This window comes from Rousettus aegyptiacus, unplaced genomic scaffold (assembly GCF_014176215.1).
Source record: "Rousettus aegyptiacus isolate mRouAeg1 unplaced genomic scaffold, mRouAeg1.p scaffold_m13_p_5, whole genome shotgun sequence".
Classification (NCBI taxonomy): domain Eukaryota; kingdom Metazoa; phylum Chordata; class Mammalia; order Chiroptera; family Pteropodidae; genus Rousettus; species Rousettus aegyptiacus.
Genome location: NW_023416308.1, coordinates 49,355,482 through 49,378,370, shown reverse-complemented (window position 1 = coordinate 49,378,370; position 22,889 = coordinate 49,355,482). Strand labels below are relative to the sequence as shown.

The following is a 22,889-nucleotide window of genomic DNA, read 5'->3' as shown; positions in this document are numbered from 1 at the left end:
AACAATAAAATATCTCAATAATTTTTATAATGAAATGCTGAAATGATAACAATTCAGATATATTAGGTTAAATACAACACTTTAAATATTAATTTTATCTGTTCCTTTTTGTTCTAATTAGTTACTAGAAAATTTTGAATTATATGTGTGGCTTGCTTAATATTTGTTATTACACGGTACAGTTCTGGGGGTAATAAAAGAAAATATCTTTGCAACATCGAATCAGGAAAAAGTTATAAGTGGCATTTAGAAAATACTAACTATTAAGGGAAAGGCTGATACATTTGGTCATAATTAAATTTTTAAAAGATACTATTAAGTATCAAAACGACAACATTAAGAAACTAAAAAGGCAAGTTGTAGCAGGAGTATAAATTTGCAGCACATACAACTCCGAAATGGCCTACGCTAATAATAAAGAACTCCAACAAACTGACAAAGAAAACACAAACAATCCAAAAATGTAAAAGATTCAGAGCAGACACTTGGATAGTCACTAAAGAGACTATCCAAATGATCAATAATACATGCAAAAAGTTGGTCAACTACACTAATCAATAGGAAAATGCACATTAAAACCATAATGAGATATCACTACATACCCACAAGATGTCTATAATCAAAAAGACTGACAATGCCCAGCATCGATTAAAATGTGAATCAACAATAACCCTAGTGGAGAAGTCCATCTGCTCCACCTTGTTGGAAAGCCACTTGGTATCACTTACTAAAAGTGAACTACAGGCAATTCCCCTTCTAGGTACACAGCCAAAATGTTTGCATGTATGCACCCCGAGACATCTACAAAAATGTTCATGCAGCATTATTTGTAATAGTCCTTACTGAAACCACCCAGTGTCTATCAATTATAGACTGCATATATCAATTGTAATTTGGTCAGAAAAGGGAACACTACACACTAATGAAAGTATTAAAACCACAGCTCTGTGAAACAACACAGTTGAATTTCACAAACATAGTGTTGAGGAAAGAAAGACAAACACAAAAGCAGGCATATTGTCGACTCTACTTATAGAAAGTGAAAAAAAACAGTTAAAGTATATGGTGTTGGAGGTCAGGACAGTGAGTACCTTCGAGGAGAAAGGAGAAGGCAATGTTTGGAGAGGGGCAGGAGGGGTCTTCTGGAGTGTGGCCAGTGTTCTATTTCTCGGCTTGTGTGACAGTTAAATAGGTGTCCTGTGTGGTAAACCAGTGTGAGCTATATGTTTTGTAGAAAAGCACTTTTGTCTGTATGATGTTTCACAATAAAAGTTTTTGTAGTGTGTGTGTCTGTTTTAAGTGAGAGCACTTATCAAGAATTCTTGACTTGTGACTGAGTTTTGACCAGTCGCAGTGTCACGGGAGGAGGTGCAAGGATCTCCTGGGAATGCAGCAGCTCTCCCCTTAAATGAAACAATTAAAAAACTGTTTCCCTTAACTCTACAAGAAAGAAAATCTTTAAAATCTATAAACAATTCATTTAAAAGTCTAACTAGTTTGGTAGCTTCATATTATCATTAATTTCTCAAAGACCCCAAAATACAAAGATGCTTCCCCAAAGAGGGAAAGCTTCATCACTATACTGGATATAAATCTGTATTTCATATAATCTTCATGATTGTTTCTAACTTGGGGAGATTTCTTGTTAGATATGATTAGATGGTCTCAGCTTTTACCTTCATTATGGCTAACTAAGACCTCATACTAATTTTGCCATTTTCTGTTGATTATTTGTGCTTGAATTATCTTTATTCATCTTTATTGTAGGGAATTTAGGATTTTCTAACTCATCCATTTTGCAAAAATACTTTTTGGATTATATAAGCATTTACCAGACACAAAAGCCATGGCTTTCTTAAAGCAAAGCACGGAAGGTGCCAGAGACAGTACCCCTTGCCTGCACACTCCCACTCTACTTCTTTTAGAGCTCTTAATGTCCGTGACATGTGACGATCAGCCATGCAGACTTAATGAAGTTTCCAGTATACTAAATGTGAGTGGAGAGTCATTAGCTTTAAATAAAACTATAACTAAACTCGCAACATATTCTTCCAGATACCCTAACGTGGTACATACTGCAGGTTAGAGGCCAATACACGAAGGCATGTTTCGCAGAGGATGGTCCTGAGACACGCTGCATCAGAATCACTGGAGAACTTGTTAAAAATACCGGGTTCAACACCCCACTAGACATAATGAGTCAACTAAAAACAATCATAAGTTTTCATAGTTTCTCTGAACCCCAATGATTTATAGTATGCATTTTTAAATCTCTGAGGCCAAGGCCCAGAATCAGCATGCTTTACAAGCAATCCTGCTGATTTTGCAAGTGTTCAACCATCAAAGAAAAATATTTTATATTCTTCTCAACATAGAGCTCTTTAAAAATGTGCCTCAGAGTAACAAACTGCCAAGTTTCTAATATACTGGAGATTTGTATTTTAGTTGCAAGGGACCAATAAGCCAGTTAATACAGCACTCAGACTAACAAATCACTAGGGAACCCGTAAAATTGTCTCAAAATAATTCTAATTATTGGCGTGTCCATATCCCCTTTTACAGATATAGCATTGAGACTTAAAGACAAAGTATATATGCTGTTTAGGAGATATTTTTGAGAATGATTTACATTCGTTTCCATGTTCTCACATATATAAAAGGGTTCCATTTTGTTAGTTAAAGCATATATATCTACAACTATGTTTTAGTAAGGTATTAAAGTACTAAACACTTAACATACATCATTTAATCCTAACAACAATGAAAACGACCTAGGAGTAAGTAATATGCTCTTAATTTTACGAATGTGGAATCTGAGGCTCAGAGAGGTTAAGTAACTTTTCTAAGATCACACAGTGAGTGACAGAGGCAGGAGTCCAACTCAAAGTCCCTCCTCTTTTCCAATTGCATTCATTATGCTGAGGGACACCATTGCAGAGAAAATGCCTTTTTTATATATATATTTTGAAGTCTATCAAAGTGTTATAAGATAAATGCAGACTTGAAAATGTTTTGTTTAAATGGTTCCATCCTTTCAGCTAGCATATGCAAGAATAATTTACACAGTATAACTCTTAAACCTTCAATAAAATAATGTGTTCAGAATTTTAAGGTGCTATATTATTCATTTTAAAAAGACAAGCAGCATGAATAGTCTTGTTTTCTTCCGTTGCTCCGGCTTTCAGTGTCAGAAATGAGATTGCCTGTCATCATTTTCTCAACTAATTGAAATCACGGCCTAAGGGACCATGTGGTTAATAGGAAGTTAGCTAGACCTAGAATTTACTTTTCAACATCTCTAGAAAGCCTGTTGACATTCTGAGGATGAGGCATTAATAATTAATTAGCATTGATTATGGAACTCTTCATGAAATTAAACACACCATAATGAAAACAGATAGCTTTGAAAAATCATTTGAAACAAGAAACTTAGTGAAGTTGAATTATTGAGGTAGTGATACAGGTAGACCATGATCTCAAGTTTAAAATGTTTTCTATGACTGTCAAAATAATTGTTTGGGATTTATAAGTCTCTGACAGATTGCTTATGTCATCCCTTTATTACAAATTCCTCTAATGGATTTAAATGCTCTTTCAGTCCAATGAATATAAATGTTATTGTGACAGTGGCTTCCTGTTCATTGGTTCTAATCTAACCCGAGGAAACTGGGATGAGGTGAGCTGGTTAGACAAGTCTTGGCTAAGAATTCAGGAAACAAAAGAAGTTAGGGACAAATTGTTAAAGAAGTGGGGGTCTAGGACCTAAAGAAATACAATAAGCTCGGGGCCATATTTCGTTCTAGGTAGCAGGCACCTTTGACCAGGAGATGGCAGCAGTGGAAGCAGGAACTTCTAGAAGAAGGCATCCTGGGCAAATATCAGTCAGCACTTGGAAACCAGGATACTGCCTCGGATCTGGAATCACCAGAAGCATCTGACTGATACAGGGGCCTTTAAGAGGTACCACATCAGTGAAGTGGTCCCAAGCCTCTCCTGTTCAGTGCGCAATAGGAGTCTAAAAATTAAAATCAAGGGCTAGGAGTATTGAGCAGATGTTACCAAGCCTTGGTAACAAAGGGTCACTCAGAAGTAACAGACACCAAAGCACTGCAATACAAAGCAGAAAGCTGGACAAAGCTTTTAAAGAGCTAAAGTCACAGAACAGAGCAAAAGCAATTAACTGGGAAGCAAAAATGTTGACACAGTGGCTGGCCAACGCCAAAGACCTAAGCCAGGACTCTGGTTCTGCCAATTAATAAAGTAGTGGTGGGGAACATATTAGCAGGCCTCTGTAGGCAGCCTGGGGTCTGGCCTAGGAGGTAGTTTGGCACTGGAGAGCCATCGTGAACTGGGAGGTAGTTCAGTTGCTTGGGCCATACTGAAAGAGTCTATGAGAACAGCTAAAATGGAATGCTGTAGGTCACAAATGTCCCCTGACTTTTTATTAGCTGTTAAAGTGAATACAGTAATTAGGAATGAAACCAGGGTGTCAACTAATGAGATGAAAGAAGGCCAGTGAATGATTTTCCCAATATCATGAAGAGATGGTTGGGGGGAGGGGGAGGGTGGGGTTAGATCTAATCACCACAAGGAAAGATTTTACAGTAAGCACTTCGCTTCTAGTACAATGCCTTGCATTCTTGCTTATGCATTTTATAAAGTATTCATTTTTATAAAGCATGGCTTAGTCTCAAGATGATTTAGAACTGTCTTTAGTTCTTCTAGACAAGTCTATAGTATAGCAAAGATGGTGGTTGGAGCTGTTAAGTACCTGGGGACATTGAAAGCGGAGAAATGGCACAAATTACTAACTGAAGAAGAGCTGAGAACCTTTGTTCGGTGTTCTAAACAAAAATACTTAGATTTGAGTGATCATTTGCATTTCCTGAGGGAAAATATGCTTCAGGAATAATACTTCCCCTAGGCATACTTTTTGGTAAAAACAGGGTGAAGACCACCTGTACTAAGTTGTCTGTCTGGTCCAGAGCATAATAGTAAACAAGAATCGGTCACCCATCCTTCTTTTAAGTTATAGGACCCGTGTTCAGCATCAGATGCACAGCCCAGCCTCAGGACAGCTCCTGCCAGTTCCAAAACAGTTCCAAAACCTCTCCTCTTTCACATCAGGATCCAAGCTCATACTCTTCTTGTTAGGTCAGGTTTGGAACAAGTGTTTGGCAAAGATTGTCTTAAGGTAAAAGATAGCAGGCAGGCAAAATCAGAGTACTCACAGCCAGAGTACCCTGGGTTTGTTTCTTATACAAACAGGGCAAGAGAGTCTCTGAGGGGGAAGACTGATATAAAGAAATTTTTGAAGGATTTGGGTTTCAGACTTTGATCACCATGATCTAAGCCCTTGGGCCATAAAAAATATGGTGTGAGCACTCCTGCTCCCAAAACATCGAGGGGGGGGCAGGGAACATTGTCCATTAGCTATGGAATGCTGATCTCCACACTACATGGCCCCACACCACGGAAGAGACAGCATTCAAAGGAAAGCCCAACACTCAGGTGTATCAAGTTGGCATCAGGCTGTGCCAAGCAAAATAAGTACTGGTATAAATGCTCGAAGGAAGTGGCTGCAGGTGAGGTCCTACATGGAACTGGAGATTGAGGCTTAAGCCAATAGTCCTTTCACCAAAGACTTAGCCAAGTCTGACACAGTAGACGTAGGTCTGCTGTAAACAGCTGGGGCTTCAGCTACTGTGATGCACTTCGGTTCTACTGGAGAAAGACATCTAGCCTAGAATTTAAAAAGCTGATTTACTGCTTCTCTCTCAAACCCTTACTGTTTCTCTCCCTGCAAATTTGTCTGGGCTTATCCATAAATGCTGTCATGGGGGCTGTTACTCGCACGGCAGGTTGCTTACCCCGTAAGGCAAATGATCTTCAGCCCGGTTTTCATGTGATCAGTAGAGGAGTCCATGACTAGATTCTAGGCTCCAGAAAACTAGAAAAAGCTAAGTCCACACCAAGTAGCTAGACAAGACATCTGAAGCTCTTCTACACATGTCAAACTATCAGTGAGGTGGGCCACACTGTTCTCTGTGCAAAAGGAGATGTAAGGCTTCAGAGCGGCATTGTCCTCCAGTTACTCTTGGTCTAGATGCCAGGGCCACAATGTTGTCAAGGTGAGGCTGCTAGTTACTCATGTCCCTGTTTGCAAGTCAGGCTGTCAGAAACAACTCTCCAACTCCTTAATGGACATAGAGGCCTAAAAGGTACATATGCACTCAGGTAAGGACAAAACACATTCAGTTAGTCTGGTAGCAGCTAAGACCAGAAGCCTCCAGCTACAAGAGTCGCTTCAGCCACCGTTGGCAAGTTCTGCTTAAACCCAGAGGGAAAATGAAGAACTACATAAACTAGACATCAATCCACCTGTGTCACCAGAAAACAGTACACCCAGAGAGCAGAACAGACTTGCATGTGACATGCAAGCAATATAAGGTAACAGTCATGACAAATCTCAATGACAAAAAAAAAAAAAAAATTCCAACAGCAGGCATTTCTTGGAATTTCCAGCAGGCATCTTTTAGGGAAATCCAGCAGGAGGTAAAAGGCCTCAGTTACCAGAGTTTAAAGGGCAAAGTCCACTTCTTAGGAAAAGGACTCCCAAAAGCAAAGCAGGGTCTCCTTTCTCTGGGAAGACCAGCTCCCGTGACTTGGAGTCAGAAGCAAAAGGCGAAAAGCACTTCTGAAGTGCTCACAGACAAAACCAGAGAAGGAACCATATGGGGGCTTTAAATCCCTCCTGGTGGAAGCAGCTGGGGCAGCTTTGAGCCTACGGGTGAGACTCCAGGTGTGCTCAAGAGGCTCTTCCACCTGTGAAGAAACCAAACCCTCAGGGAACAGAGATCGGTGGGGTCTGATATACACCACTCCTACAGTGGTCAGGTAGGTCCCTCCTGCTAGTCTCTTCCATCTCTTAGAGTTTTACATTGTTAATTCATGTTTTCCTAATTAAGTTATAAACTCTTTGAGGGCCACAGCTTATACTTTTGTATCCTATAATGTAGCATCCAGGATTAGGTACTGCACATAAATAGTGCTAATACATATATATGTTTGTTGATTTATTCTGGTTTAAAGGCAGTGTGGTATGCCAGGGGGCACGAGTATTTCATTCCAGCAAGTCTTGTCACCTTTCTGCACCTCGATTGCTTCTCTAAAATGGGGCAGTTAGGCCAAACTGTCAATTTTTAAATTGTCTCCTTTTGAGCCTTAGGGTTTCTTAGAAATGCCTCAGGTAGTCACCACGCACAGTGGGAGTGGGGAGAGGAGAGGAACACTGGCCCACTATATTGCCCACGATATTGAGAATAGATCTGCTTTTGTCGATTTTATATTTTGGGGTTCACTGTGGAAGGTCATTCATAAGGGTGAAATTTTTAAAACTTACCTGACTCAATTATTTCAAAGTTTCTTTTAACTTTGACGTGATATGATTTTGTAATTCCAGTGACATTTATGTGGGACAAGTGTCTAATTAGGTAGTGGTCCCTCCCAGTCTAAAAGCTGTGTGACCCTCATCAGCCTCTGGTGACATCTCCTACTTTGGCAGAGAGGAAATAAAGACAGCTGTCTTGTTTGTGTCTAACTGCATACCTATTTCGTACTACTCAGCTCATTCATTTCAAACGTGTAGCCACCTCCCTTTCCTCCATTTTCACATAAACCTAGTTTGTGTCCTAATTGTTGGGAGAGCTACCTGGAACCCCCCTCCCTCCACTCAGTTTGAATAGATCCATGGTTCTTTCCACTTTTCCCCCCATAGCATTCTTAACTCATACTACATACTATTCCTCCTTGGCCTGGCATAATATTTGGCTTTTTTCTCTGCCTATTTAACACTAAGAAATTTCTGTGGTTGATGTCTGTAGACCAATAGCCTAAGCAATAGAGAAGGAAAAGTGACGGGAGATGGAGAAAGGGAAAAGAAAAAATAAGAGGACGGAAGAAGAGCAAGAGTGAAAGAGGAGGGTGGTTTGTACAGTCTTTTGGCACATGGTGATAGCCACTCCTCTTGCCCCCTCTCTAAAATACATCCCAAATTGCCGCTATGTGTGGGACTGCTTTTGGCTAACAATCTAGTAAAAAAATAATAAAATAAAACTTGCACTCTTTATTCCTTCTCATCAAATAGCAGTCAATTAGCATGTCTTTGAGACACAACACCACATAGTAGTTCAGACGTGGGCTCTGCAGTCAGACTGCCTTGAATCTTGAGGACTCTGAACTCTCTATGCCTCAGGTTTCTTATCTTTAAAGTAGAAATAATAATAGAACCCACCTTTATGATTATGAGGATAAAGTGAGATAACACACGTAAAATGTTCAGCAGAAGACCTGGCACAAAGTAAGGCTCTGTAAATGTTGGCTGTTATTCTTTAACAGAAAACGTTTTGCTCTAAGGCTTGTCCCCCATCTCCATCTGCTACATCATGTTCCTTTGTAAATGAATTGGCCCAGTCTCTTGTGGCCTTACCATGCCTACCACAGCCTCATAAATGTTAATGGCAAACATTGCTTCTCTCTGTGGAGTGCCTATTAAATGTTCTTGCTGTTGTACTAGTAAAGCACTAGTTTCACTTAGGCAAAGAAAAGAAAGAACCACATCTTAGTCTATTCACAATAGGCCTATTTAGAAGGTTCAGCCTGAGGCACCATACTAATGTTTTATTTTATTCTCTCTTGCAATAAAATATGAAACAAGTAAGCTGCAGTTGATGCTTTTACAGAACTTGGATTATCTCCTGAGTGTGTGGTTCTTCATCAACTGTGTGCATGAGAATCACCTTGGAAAGTTTTCAGAAAATATGTCTACATGGGCCCCATTCCCCCAAGGATTCTGATTCACTAGGCCTAGGTGATGTTCTGGCATGTTTATTAGGAAAATGGTTACCCAAGTGATTCTGATGCAAAACTACTTTTCCAAGTATTCCTGGCCCCATTCCTCCCGTTTGATGAAAATGAGTTTCAACTAGGATATAAAGAACCATCCATGATTTTGATGGTGCTCTCCACAGAACTAGGCATACTAGGCATTTCTTATCAAATTCTTCACTCTCAGAAGAAAATGTCTTTATAACCACAGGATTATAACTTATATTCCACGGGACATAAAGAAATTAACTATGGGAGGTGAACACACAATATATATATGCCTTACTATTAAAATGTACAGCTGAAACTTACCGAATTTCGTTAACCAATGTCACCATAAAATAAATAATTTTTAAAAAATTACATTCCACTGGAATTTAGCTACCAGCAACTCTTCTGATGAGGTTTTCTGCTATTTCAATGAGAACAATGAAAACACAAGGACTGTGGATAATTTTACAACTCACTTTCTTCATCTGAAGCTAATTCTACAGTGGGATGTTGAAAGTGTGATGGCTTTGCTCTTGCCATTTTTATTTTTCTCTTGGATGCTTCTCCCCTGCTTTCTTAATTTAGGATACTTGCCTACTTTAATATTCAAGGCACCCCAGTCACTCAGCACTTTAATCTAGAGACAAGAGCAAAACAGAGAATAGAAAAAATAGGATTCAGTTCTATTCTATTTAACTAAAGCATACTTTTTAGTTTCATAAAAGGATAGATGTTATAAATAAAAATACATATTGGTTCACCTTCTTGTGGCTCCTAAGCTTCAAAAGTTCTCCCAATTATCATTGGCTACTTCTCTGCCTTTAAAATTTGTTGATAATCCTGCCATCTGTAGCAGATCTTTCGATACTGGCCCTAAGGAAACACCGACTGAAATCATTTAGCAAACATAAAAGGGATTTCAAAAGAGGACTATTTCCTTGTACATTCAAAATTCAAATAAATCAATTAAGTCAGAGACTTGTGAGAGAGCCCATGTCATTTTAGTTAACATGTAAAGTGCTTATGATAGTATCTGGTACAGAGCGAGAGCAATGTGGAAGTATTTTTATCCTTTTTTAATCTTCAGACATTATTATCCTTGAGCTACGACTAAATTTTTAGGACCTAAATATGTGGACTCTCCTCTAGAAATGTTTCGGATCTATAGTAGGCACTCAAGAAATGCTTGTTGAAGTAAAGGAAGTTAATGGACTGTGAATTTATAAATAATGTTTTTGAGTTTCCAAGATGCTTCATAGGAGAAATGGCCTTTCTACAATAAAAAAAAAAGAAAAAGAGAAAGAACAGATACTCTAAACCCAGCTGTTATGTGGAATTTGAAGAACTGCAAAATCGAATTTTAAAGGCACATCACTCCAGGCTGTTGTATATTGTTGACTACATAACACACACAAATACGTGATGCCATGAAATGTAAAGCAACAGAGTAACGGCATGAGTAACAGAGCATTGCAGTGACATGCCACTAAGAAGAGATGCCCTTCAATGGAATATTTTTATTATGTGTAGGAAATTGTCCCAGACATACTAAAGAAAGGTATATCACAGACACTCCCTCCAGTGGCTCCCATCAGAAATATGTCTATATCTCTAATGCACGGCTTACTCTCGTGCATTAAATTTATCTGTTCCAATGACCTTTTCTGCTACTAGACTGTGAGCTTTTCGAAGGCAGCCTTCACATTATTTATCTTCAAATCACCACTGCCCACCAGAACCTAGCACATAGCACTCAATAAGTGCTGAATGAAGACAGGATGTCACGGTAATCTTCATCATTTCACTTTGCATATTAATTTAGTAGGAGAAATGTCTCCATATATGGTAACATCTTTTGGGAGAAAAAATTGACACATCATCTGGAACACAATTTGACAATGAGAGTAAAGATTTGAAATGTGGATAGTCTCAGAAATTTCTAGACAGATGAATGCCTTATCCACATTTTTCTTTTATCATTCTTCTTTCCATCTATCTGCTCATCCATTCACCTATCTATCCATTCATCAATCTGTTGCTTATTTATTTAAAGTACTCTATCAACTCATATTTCCAAAATAGGGGGGGAATGTGTTGCTTCTGACTTATTAAAATAAATGCATAGTCATAAAGACTACTTTTTTGCTTATTAGGACAAAACGTTTTGCCAATAATAGATCACATAATATAGGACTTAAATTAGTGAACAAAGCTGAAAATCTATACCAAAATTTAAAAATCTAAATGAAAATCTTCTCCACTACATAGATAATTAAGATGGAAAAGGCCAGACTTTATTACATTTCCTTTTTTTTTCCCACCACAAGCTGGTAGATTCTGAAAACTAACTAACTAATAAATTGAAGGCACCAACATCTAAAACTTGATCTTGAACGTTGTCTCATTTGAAAATGAATGAGTTACATAGATTTTCAGAAAAATCAGAGTTTTTTAGTTTTGAAATAAACATGAAAATTTCTAATCCACAGATACAAATGAGCCTTTAGGTTTTGAGTTTATTTTGAGGTCAACAGTATATTTAAACGTAAGGCAAATGATATAATACATATGTGGGATATAGATGTGGACCATTCCCTGGAAAATATTTAAGAATATAACAACCCAATAAATTCACATGTGTTGGAATAAAAAACTTGTAACAATGATATATTGTGTAACAGCTATTTATTACAGTGGTTAGTTGTGTACTTTCAATAGTTTAATGTAACCAAACCATCCATCCATCTTAAATCTAATTTTGCCTGCTATTCTTTACGTCTATTTTTTTAAAATTCTGGACTACTGTGAGGCAGAATTCTTTTAAATACCCTATGTCCTGATTAAAATTTTTCACTATATCCACATTGTCTGACCATACAGATTACTCCCAAAAGTCAGCAAAGTGCTGTCTACTGGCAGGTTTACCATGATAAAGAAGATAGCATGAGATAAAAAGGCCATTTTTTAAATGAAAACTATTTGTGAAATCAGAATTATTTTGGCATGAAATATCTATTCTTGAAAAAAAGTACAGATTTAAGATTTTACAAATGATTCCTGATCCTCACCTTTTTAATTTTCGAAAGAACTATTTTCTTCCTAATGATGAGAACTGTCCCTTTTTCTAGGAATGGAGACTTCTATCCCCAGTGGATTAGAAAGAAAGGAATGACTTCTTTGCCATATCGGCCACAGCCTTCTTGACTGCATGTGCTCCAAGTCAACGCCAGAAGTGACGGGGAGCTGAATATTGCTGAGTATGTTCTGAGACTCCTGGGCATTAATTCCTTCAACCTTGATCACCAGAGCCCAAATTCTAGTTCTCAGCAGTCTTGGATGATGCCATACGCAATAACAGCATATTTCACTTTTCCACCTAAGACAATGTTGAGGATGGTTTCAACCTTAGGATCAGCCACAAGCAATTTAAATATTTCATACAGCTGATCTTCCCTTATACAACTACTGAGATCCAAAAAGTTGGGTGGGTTTGGACCATTAAGGGAATTTACGTCATATGGAGCCATGTCTAGACCAGTACCATTCACAAACCAAGTGGTATTCCCACTGTTTTATGTATTTGAGGTCATTTCTGGAGACTGCATTTTCAATAGATGCATTTTTTAATTTTTTGTTCATGACAAATATGTCTTTTTATGGCTATCTTAAATTGTCCTTAATGTTTATCTAGGTATCAAAACAGATAACTTGTCCTTCCAGAGTTTCGCCAGAGGGTTTCACTTCAACCTAAGTAACACAAATTTCCAGGAGGAAATTACATAACTTCTTAATTTGATTCACAGCCTGATTTTTATAGACCCATAAAAGCCTAAATTTTGTTCCACCACTAAACTTCATAGTTCTTCAAAACAGCCTTTAAAAATATCATTTTTTTTCCTTAAAAAAAATACATTCTGGTGTACAAGCTGCCACCTTAAATGTCAATGCCCCCCCCCCCTTCAAAACTGCCCATCAGTAAAGGCCATTGCAGCATGGGCCCATTATTTCCTTCATTCAAATAACTAATTGCTTCCAAACTGCCTGGGCATAGATCCCTGCCAATTTGGAAGCTCATGAGGACTTCCTAAATCAATCCTAAGACACACTAGTCTCCAACACCCTGAGCATTAGCATTCACAGATGATTTTGGCCTGCATTATCACGGGGGAATGATATCTTAAGCAAAAACCAGGCACAGAGGAATCAGACTGGTGATTGGGATGGGGGAGGAGACTTAGTACAGATTTAATTCTATATTGGATACAAACCTGGAGAAGAAGCCCACATTGTGTATGTGGTGTGTGTGCATGTGTGTGTGTATATGTTTGCACCTCTATCTGGATATGAGTTCCTCAAGATCATGGACAGTGTTTTATCCATCTTTGTGTCCCCAGTATCTAGCATAGTGCATTATATATACTAGGTGCTCATTAAATGATTATTAATTAAATGAATTACATTCTGGACCAGTCTTTAAGTCACTGGAAAGCTCTCTCTAAATCCTGTTTTGAGAACTACTGACACAGCTGCATTTCTGAGAATCTTAGATTATTTGGTTTGGTTTGCTTCTCTAGCGTGATGATCAAATTGTCACATAACCCCAGTCATAATTTTATTAATACAGATATTAATAGGCATATTGGACCTTACCATCCCTTTAGTTTTGTACACAGAACTCCGTGGGCCTATAAATTCATTCTATTGGAATATAGAGTGGCCCTATATTAATCTTCAAACTTCATTCAACAATTAAGCAAAATGAGACGGCACCTAACACTTTCCAGCCCAGAGGCTTATTGTTTAATTATGAAGCCAAAACTTAAAATATGTCTCCTACTATCAAGTTTTCAGGTCACAACCCTAAGGCCAGAGCTGGTTAAAAATAAATAAATGGGCCATGACTTCCACCCCACCCACAAAATGATCCAGGCAGGAAATTCCTACCTGCTCATTGCTTAATCTAACCTTGCTAAAGAAAGAAACTTCTGGGTGGAGAAGTTTTTATTCAAATAAATTCCTAAGGATGATATTCGGTGAGGGAACTCCTAAGCAAGACGGCATACTCACATGTCTGGAACAGACCCAAATACTGTGTAAGTTGTAATGAGCCAATGTGGAGTCGAGGTAAATGACAGAGCTCAGCCATCTCCTAGGCCTTCCCATCTTCCTTAGCTCCACAGCTATAATTGGGGCAGGCATTAGAAGCACAACTTCCTCCTCCATGAATTCTCCACTCATTACTTCTAAATGCTACATCAGGTGATCTCAGTTTCTTAACTACCCCCTCATCTGATCTCCTGATAATCTGTTAAATAGGCTTCTTATCCAGAAATATGTAGCTGGATTCATGGCTAACATACATATTGAGCACTATAGGCCAGTCACCATGCTGAGTACTTTAGAAATCATTACTAATTTAATCCTGCCAGCAACACAACAAGGTAAATGTTCCTATTATCATCCTCACTTTAGAGATACAACTGAAAGAGGTTAAGCCCAGGTTCCCTAACTTCCAGGCTGGTGATTTAACATTATTTAATATTGCTCTAGTAAATGTCAACACTCACTTTATTTCCTTTGTTCAAATAACTAATTGCTTCCAAACTGCCTGGGCATAGATCCCTGCCAATTTGGAAGCTCATGAGGACTTCCTAAATCAATCCTAAGACACACTAGTCTCCCACACCCTGAAATTCTAGAACTCTCTCTGTATGTCATCCTACTAGAGTGTATATTAGTTATTTTTCCAATGTTTATTGATGCAAAATTTGCTTTCTGTTTGCCTGTGACAAAGCTGCATATCAGAATAGTTTTCCTTAAACAGTAGCGCCTAGTACTCTAAAATATAAAGTATGTTTGATGATAGGGATGTTTAGGAACAGCACTTCAGGTTAGCGGAGCATGAGGTTACACATCTGTGTGTACTTCCAGAGTAGGCAGATGTAATTGTAGCCATGATGAAGCATAAAAGAAATGCCTGGAGATGGAAAAGGACTGATGAATTTAAAAGATCCCTGAGAGTTTCACACCAGATAGGATATATTTTGATATTTTTATATATCGTAAAAGGGCATAATGGTCAAGTCCGGTTTCCTAACACACTCTGAATATGTTTATTAGAAGATGAAAGGTGGTTGAGAGAGATGAGAGAAAAGTTGGTGATATCCAGAAGAGAGGGACTAAAGATGGAAGAGAAGAGTCTATTGGTATAGACTAGCATTCGAGAATAAAGAGAACATTTACACTGCTGACATTAATGAGAAAGAAGAAAGGGTGTGGAGGATTCATTTACAATAAGCAGCTAATCCCTAGGGTGATGATACTTGATGGTCTGAAGCAGTGGGGCAACCAGATATACTTTGTTAAAGGCATGGTGGGTGGGAGAGGTGCAAAAGAAAAAAAAAATTGAAGATAGTTGCTGTGGATTGGAGGACGCAATAGTGACACTGCCTTATAGATGATAGTTTGTAGCTTTAGCTAAAACACAAAGCTGTAATGAATTATGGGTAAGATTTTCTTCCGCAATACTCTGTGGACCCTGAAGTGTAGAAATCTGTGAATTTGTGGCTGGAGAGACATTAGCAGACTAGGAAAGGACAAAATTGAACCAAATAGTAGGGTTAGTAGAAAGAGCAATTGGAAAAGAACTATGGACTGAGGACATGAGAAAGGTTGAGAACCTGTATACATTCATCCATTCAGTTTACAATCTTTCATTGAGAGTCTATTCCATATTGGTTATCTACAAGTTGTGTAAGACAAGATGAATAAGATTCTACCCTAGAGTTAAACATTAAACAAGGCAAGCCTGTCACTAATTGCTGTGGAATAAATGTGTACAAACATGCTTTGGAAAGGTAGGTCCTAAGCGGTGTCAAGTCTGTCTCTCACACTCAGACAATAAGAGAAACAGAGAAAAACTTAAAGTTATTCAGATAGGAGGTAGATTCAAACAAATGATATACAACGGAATAACTACTGACATAAATAGAGGCCAAAGGTGGTAAAGTGAGGGTTTGGGGAGTGGTGCATGATCCTGGAAGAGATGTTTGAGATGCAGGAGATCTCTGAGTTCAGGTTGAATCTGACCATTGGAGAAACATTATTTCTTGAGGTTAGAGAAAGGATATATTTTGATGTGGGGATTAAACTCTATGGCCTTCCCCCATCAGCTTCCATTCTTCATATAGATTGTAGGTACCTACCTAGAGGAGTTAGTTGAGGGAGTCAAATGAAAAGTGTAAAAAATCATTGTTTCAAACAAACTGGCAGAGATATATGTCCATGTAGTTTGGTTGACCTAGGGCCAATATTAATATTTTTATTGATTTTCTTGGAAGAATGAGTCAAGACCATCTAGATTAACTCAACAAATAACACAAAGACCAAAAGAAAAACACCTGACATGTGACCTTGGTGATCACTTATTCTTTAGGTGTTTATCACTTATTCTTTAGGTATTTATGACCTATCTTCTTCAAACTAGATTCTAAGTTCCATGAAGGCAAGTATCTTGTCTGCCATGTTTATTGTTGTTTTCCCAGCACCTAGAACAGTCCACATATTAGTTGCTCAGTAAATGTCTTTACATCGCTTAAACAATAGCAATAGACTGTGATAAGTGCTGTGACAGCAGTATGCCCTGAAGCAATGACAGCAGAGCTTTAACTCTACCTTGGGGTTTGGGGAGGCTTTCAGAAGAAGGCGGCATTTGAGCTTGAAGCGTGGGTAGAGTTTGTGAAGTGGAGAGTATTCCAGAAAGGATAGAACACCATAAATAAAGGCAACATATTATGAAGAACATGCTAAGTTTGGGAGGAAATGAAAAGTTTATTTTTGAGACATCAATACTTTAAAACGTGGACAGTATTAGTGGAAGGTGAACTTCTTTCCATAGAAGCATACCTTACTTTATGAAATAGCGTGAAACAGGACCAGTAAATTAAATTACTTTTAAAAGACTATGGAGTGAAATTCTTTTGTCATGTGGATAAACCTACACATAGTGAATCTCTTCTAAAAAGCTTTTCCCTCCAAAGAGGACCCATATATGGCCTTAGTCTAGCTTTTTCCAAGAGATTTGGTTCATTCAAGGAAGTTCAAAGAAACTGAACCATTGAGAGAAAAGGAATAATAGTGGCTAATGCTTTTAACAATGATAAAAAAATTAGAACAAGGTTTGAAATTATTTAATATGAGAAGGGAATATGATAAATGTTCACCACTTAAGGATTATCACTAACCCAATCTTCATTTAAAAAAATTAAAAAACAGAATAATGGAGGTGGAAACCGCAGAGAATTATATTTGGTGAATATCTACTATGTAACAGGTGCTTTGCAGACATTGCTTCACTTAATCCTCACAACTGCTCAGAGAGACAGGGCTCTTCACCACCCTACATTTTACAGAAGAGGAAACCGAAGTGCAGAATGGCTAGGTAACCAACTGGGGTTGTAAATGACCTAGAAATCAAGGCTGACCTCTAAACTCATCCTCTTTCCCAAACCCTATGCTGCCTAACATAAAATTGTGTGTGTGCGTGCGTGCGTGCGTGCGTGTGTGTGTGAGTGAAGTGAGTAGTTCTGGGTCGGTCCTAGTGCACTGTGAAGCAATGTTTCCCAAATAGCCCCAGACCACGGTGTTTATAATTCATCCATTATATTAACCCCGGGGTTAAGGTATTATTTCTGAAGTCCTGGTTGAAATACAGATATGTGACCTGGGAGGACTGACGAGATCTCTCAGTTACACCTAATTAAAGCGCTGGCTCTCTGCGAACTTGACCCGCCTGGTCCAAGAGTCGGCAAGGCGGGGGCTGCCAGGGCACCCCTGCCGAGGAGGTCCCCAAGCACATGAAGCAGGTGAGCGATAGGTATCTGGACTGGGGGAATCGATCACTCGGTGAGTCTGCAGAGGTTGGGGCTAAGATAAAAACAAACTTTGACTTTGGGACAATTCTCTCCAGAGGAAGCGAGGAACGTACCTTGCTCTCTCATTCCAAGTCTCTTCCAGAATCCCATTGAGGTTCACCACCTTCCAGTCCCCCGCGCCTCCAGGGAATTGTCCCAGGAGGAATTAAACTGGGCTGCTGCAGCCACCTCACTGCATTGTGCCCACAACGGCCGTGTCCGCAGGTTTAACCCTTTCCGAGTGATGGGGGCCACGCTCCCTCCCGCTGCGCTGCGCCCGCGCCCCGGGCTTGGGGACTGGGCATGCTCAGTCGCCGCCCGCGTCGTGCTCCCAGGGAAACCTCTGCACGCCCTCCCCCGGCTGCTCGCAGTCGCCTCCTGGCCGCCCGCCGCCCCGGGTGCATCCCGGCTTGCTCCGCTCCACGCGACCCAGATTCCTGCCCGCCCCCGCCCCGCCCCGCCCGCAGCCAGTGCGGCAGCCGCGGCCACCCCTGTCCAGCCTCCGTGCCGGGGCGGACCGCGCCAACCGCCGCGGCCGAGCGCGCAGCCAGAGCTCCTGGGGAAGGCGGAGATGGAGACCCGCCTGCCGCGTGCCAGGACCTGCTGAGCTGTCTGCCGCCGCCGCAGTCCAGGTGAGTAGCAGCACCTGGGGTCGAGCCTGGAGGAGCAGAGGGTCGAGGGGCGAATGCCCTTGGAGAGGAGAGAGGTGGCGGCGAGGACGCGAGGCACTGTGCGAGCTGCGCTGCGTCTGGGGCGCAGCAGGAATGTAAGGGTGTGAACAGAGAAGGGACACGAATGAAAGTGCACGCTGCCTCGGTGCAGGGACTTCGGGGTCACCCAGGTCCTTAATTTGTACCCCATTCAGCCTCTCAAATCAACACCCGCGGAGCTGCAAGTTGGCGAGAGAGGCCGTTTGCAACTCGGCCCCAACGCGGGTCACCTAGCGACTGAACGCCGAGGGCTCTGAAGGAGGCATTCCTGGCACAGGCCCAAATAGGAAGCTGGGGCGAAGGGCGGCCTGGCCCCGGCGAGTGGCCGGTCGGGGTCTTGGGGAACCCAGTGCAGGGCTGCGGGTTAACGGGGTCGCGCGGCCGGGGGTCGTCCGTGCTCCCAGAGGGGAGGAGCTGTCTGAGGGGCCGGTGCGCGGTGCTTCCTCCAGCTACTGAGAAACTCCTTACTAATTGGAGCATCTCTCTTTCCTGGGCAGGTAGAATTGAAGGCGAGTGCCTGACAGCTGTGAAAAGCAAAACAGTGGTGTGTGGTGGTGGGGTGTGCTGTTGTGAGTGCCTTTTTTCAGTGTGGGTGCGGGCTGGTCCTACTCACCGTGTTTCTTCTCAGCCTTTTAGTGTCGAGTCCTGTAGCTGTGTAACACACCTTATGAATATTTCAGGAACGACCTCGCAGGCTCGCTTGCTTCAGATCAAGTTTAATATGTTTGTCCGCCTTTCTGCTCTACGCAGGCAGGTGGAAGCCCCGTGCTTTGAGCTTTCCAAATTTCATCCCTTTCCCACACCAACTAGGAAAAAGACTCTGCCAACCCCCAGTGAGCTTTAGAGTGGAACCGTAAATTGAGTCTGTCAGGCATCCAGGCATTGTTCTGCATCTCTGCAGTGTGTGCGTTTTGAGGGATAGCTTGACAACCGTCCTTAACTGGAGCTGCCAATATGGTGGAAGGCAGGTAGTGTGTTTGTGTTGGGATAAACGTCTTATTTAATAATCATCTTAGGACACCAGGTAGTTATAGCCGACTTAGTCATTCTCTCTCTGGAAGTTGCCCTGAGACCACACTGTCTAGTTGAAATTTTGAGGAAGGCACACTCTTGTCTCTCCCTGCATTGGGAGGTATTTCTCTCTCTTTAATTCTGTCATGGGAATAAGAAATGAATGTCTTTTCAGTAATTGCTGTCAAGAACACGGAAAGAAGAATGCATTAATGTAAGGAACTTTCAGGATTGAAACAAACCGTAGGGCATCTTTGCTTCCACTTTGGGTTATAACTTCCATCGCACCATCGCCGTTAATCAGTAAAGCGGCATACACAGCAGTTTTACTCTAAAATCATACTCCTTTTCAAAGAAACCTGCTTTTTCCTCATTGGCGAGATAGATATGTCTCTAAACAGCTTGTGAGGAATTTCTCTGTTGACCTAGATTCCAAGTGTCCAAAATCTGTACAATGCTGAAAGAGGCAATTCTTTTCTCTTGCCAGCCCATACACAGTAAAGCTGAAGCACTTAGATTTACAGATGTTTCGCATTTAGGGAAGGCTTTTCCAACAAAGACCCACTGCGGTTACATCACAGGCTCCACCTCCTCCTGCCAGGCTGCTTCTTCCCAGCCTGTTAGGACTGTCTCGCTGAGCTTAATTAACGAAGGAAAGAAATCCCAAAATGAAATGTTAATTTCCCTTATCATGTTTTGTTGGTTTAATTGGAAATATGAAATTTTTAAAAATTGTTTATTAATACATGTAGCCAGGGCTTAAAACTCCGGTGAAGTAATAATTATGAATATCAGCTTACGACGAGATATTGAGCAACATGACAGTCTTCTTTGTCCTAAAATTAGTAATAGATGGCATTAGAAGGAAATTCTATGAAATAGCAGAATAAGTGAAAATTTTTCATAATAAACAGCATTTTCTAAAGGATGTTACTGAGATGCTCAGAGATACCCAGCTACATCAACAGACAAAATCCGGTCAATTGCAAAGTTTGTACAGCTTGGATACAAACCTACAGTGGGTCTAGAGAAGTGTCCCTTGAGTCCTCTGCAAATTTTCAGAGTCACTAGCAGAGTTTTGAGGCTTAACAAATAAAAATACAGGTTGACAGTTAAAAACAAAATTGTTTTTAGTAGAAGTGTGTATATTTGAGACATGCTTATACTAAAAAATTATTTACTATCAATTCTGACTAGGCAACCTGTATATTATCTGGCAACTCTAGTCACTGGAAATTTCTCATTTCTCTTTTTTGGGTCACTTATGGGTTGAAAAATAAAGTGGAGCAGAAATCATATGTTCTGCAGACAATCTGGGACAAGCTCAGTTCTGGTGCAAGCTCTTGAAAATAACTCATGCTTAAAAGAAAGTAGTTTCAGTTCAACACATATCTGTGAGTACCTCTGCTTTCTAGGCTTAGTGAGAGGTGCCAAATATACAAAGATGAGTAGGGGAAGGCAGGGGCGGGTGGGGAATCTACATCTTATGATGTGAGACTTGCTTTGCCAAGTGTCTGTGGGGTCCACTGTAGGAGCCTTGGGAGGGATAGTGAATTCTGCTGGGCATCTCCAGTCAGGGAGTGAGATGACCAACAGTTTTGACAGGCCTGTCCTTGAATAAAAGAGTGAGATCTTACCCTGGGTGGAAAGGAGGAAAGAAACTCACAGATTTATACCTAGTGTAGTAAAGCTGGAAGTTGAAGGATTTTGCCTGATGGCCTCAGAGAAATGAGTGGCCTGCTGAGAATGAAGGAAATGAAAAGGGGATTCTAAAAGAAAGACTTTAGATAGTTGCTGGTGGGAAAGGAAGAGGGAGCTGAAAAGGGATAAGCACAGGAATTGGTAAATGGTACTTGGGTGAATGCATTTCTTGCATTTAAAAAAGCAGTTGTTCTGCCCTTCAGACTAATCCCAAAGTGTTCCTTTGCTATTCCACTACCATCCTGGCTTCCTCAGGTAAAAAAGGTCATCATCAAACAACCTTGAAATATAAAGTTTGAAAATCTTATTATTTTTATATAAAAGTAGATAATTAAATGTACTATTTGAGATGCTGGTCAATATTCAGTTGCTTCTGACACAAATTCCTGAAACAAGCAGATTTTTGGCTTTAGCAAATCTATTGCTTCAAGTAGGAAAAGATATTAAATTGTGGTCATTTTCTGATTGGTCCAGCTATCCTTAAGGAAGCAGATTCTGATGATGGAACGAATGTAGGTGTTACAGAAATAGCACTATGTGAAAATGACCATATGCTTGGAGTACCAGAAAGCACCTACCCAGAATGTTCCAAATGCAATTAATTCCAAAATCTTGCACACTACTTACATTTGTGTCTTTGAAGATCCAGCAGGTCCTTTTACTACTGATCAGCATAGGAAGTTTCCAGGAAAGTCGAAGATCAAACCAGTGGCATCCATGTAGAGAACAGTTCCTCATTTCTTGAAGATTCCAGTTTGCCAATCTCAAGCAAATGACAATGGAGTGCCATTCTGTCAACAAATCTAGTTATTTTAGGGACCATCTTCAGAAGAGCTTCACATATTTGAGTGTTCATATGTGTAGCTAAATTTCCACTTCATATTTCACAATAAGTTCTTAAAATCATGAAAATTACTCTATGCTAAAATGTATAATGAAGTAATTGGGGTCTCTCTTATCAAACGATTATCCTTGAAAATAGAGCAGAAAACAGTTCTATTTCAGATACCGTTCCTCTTTATACTGTCTGCCGAACATGCCCTGCCTTATAATTATGATAACATATGAGAAAAAAGTGATCAAGGACATATTGAAGTTGTTAAAATTTCAAGGCATTTAGACCACAGGTTTTATCTTCAGTGAGGTTTCACCTGGATACGGCTTACTAAGAAAGGCTTATGGACTATCACCGAGGGAGAGCTTTAACTGAAATAGTGTGCTCAATTCACATTCTAAGTGCTCAGTAAATACTCTGAATTTAAAGACTCTTATTAAGACACTATGTTCTTGCATCCCAAGAGCTTTTAACCCCTCAGCTCACTTATGCTGACCATGAGTAAGTCTTAGTTACATCAGTTTCTGTGCTCTAAAATGGAAGATATGCACATTTTTAAAAAGAATATTGTGCCAACTCCAACCCCCTCTGTCTATAAATGTTAATTGTTATTACTGTTCCAAGGGATAAAGAACTTCATTCTCAATGTAATTAGACAGGTTGTATATTGTGTGTGTACTCTCTACGATGTTTCAGATGACATAGAAATAGTTCACAATTTGCTGTTTGATCTTTTGCTTTTTTGCACAAAGCAAAATGATTGAGATAAATGATAAGGGAGAGCTCATTAAGCCCCTTTAAAAAATCAGTCTCAAACAAGCGAATGCCTGCAGGTTCAAAGGT

General features: G+C 40.1%; 1 long non-coding RNA gene across 2 annotated transcripts; it reads right to left on the bottom strand.

The window, feature by feature from the left end:
• Positions 1-153: 153 nt before the first annotated feature.
• On the bottom strand, positions 154-22,818 carry LOC107508382. 2 transcript variants are annotated; one of them, XR_004950860.1, is made up of 4 exons: positions 17,864-22,818; positions 9,639-9,750; positions 6,226-9,514; positions 154-6,147 (listed from the first exon to the last, which is right to left on the bottom strand). It is a non-coding gene; the product is annotated as an uncharacterized LOC107508382 (long non-coding RNA). The 2 variants fall into 2 exon arrangements; XR_004950859.1 differs by having other exon boundaries at positions 6,226-9,750.
• Positions 22,819-22,889: the final 71 nt, after the last annotated feature.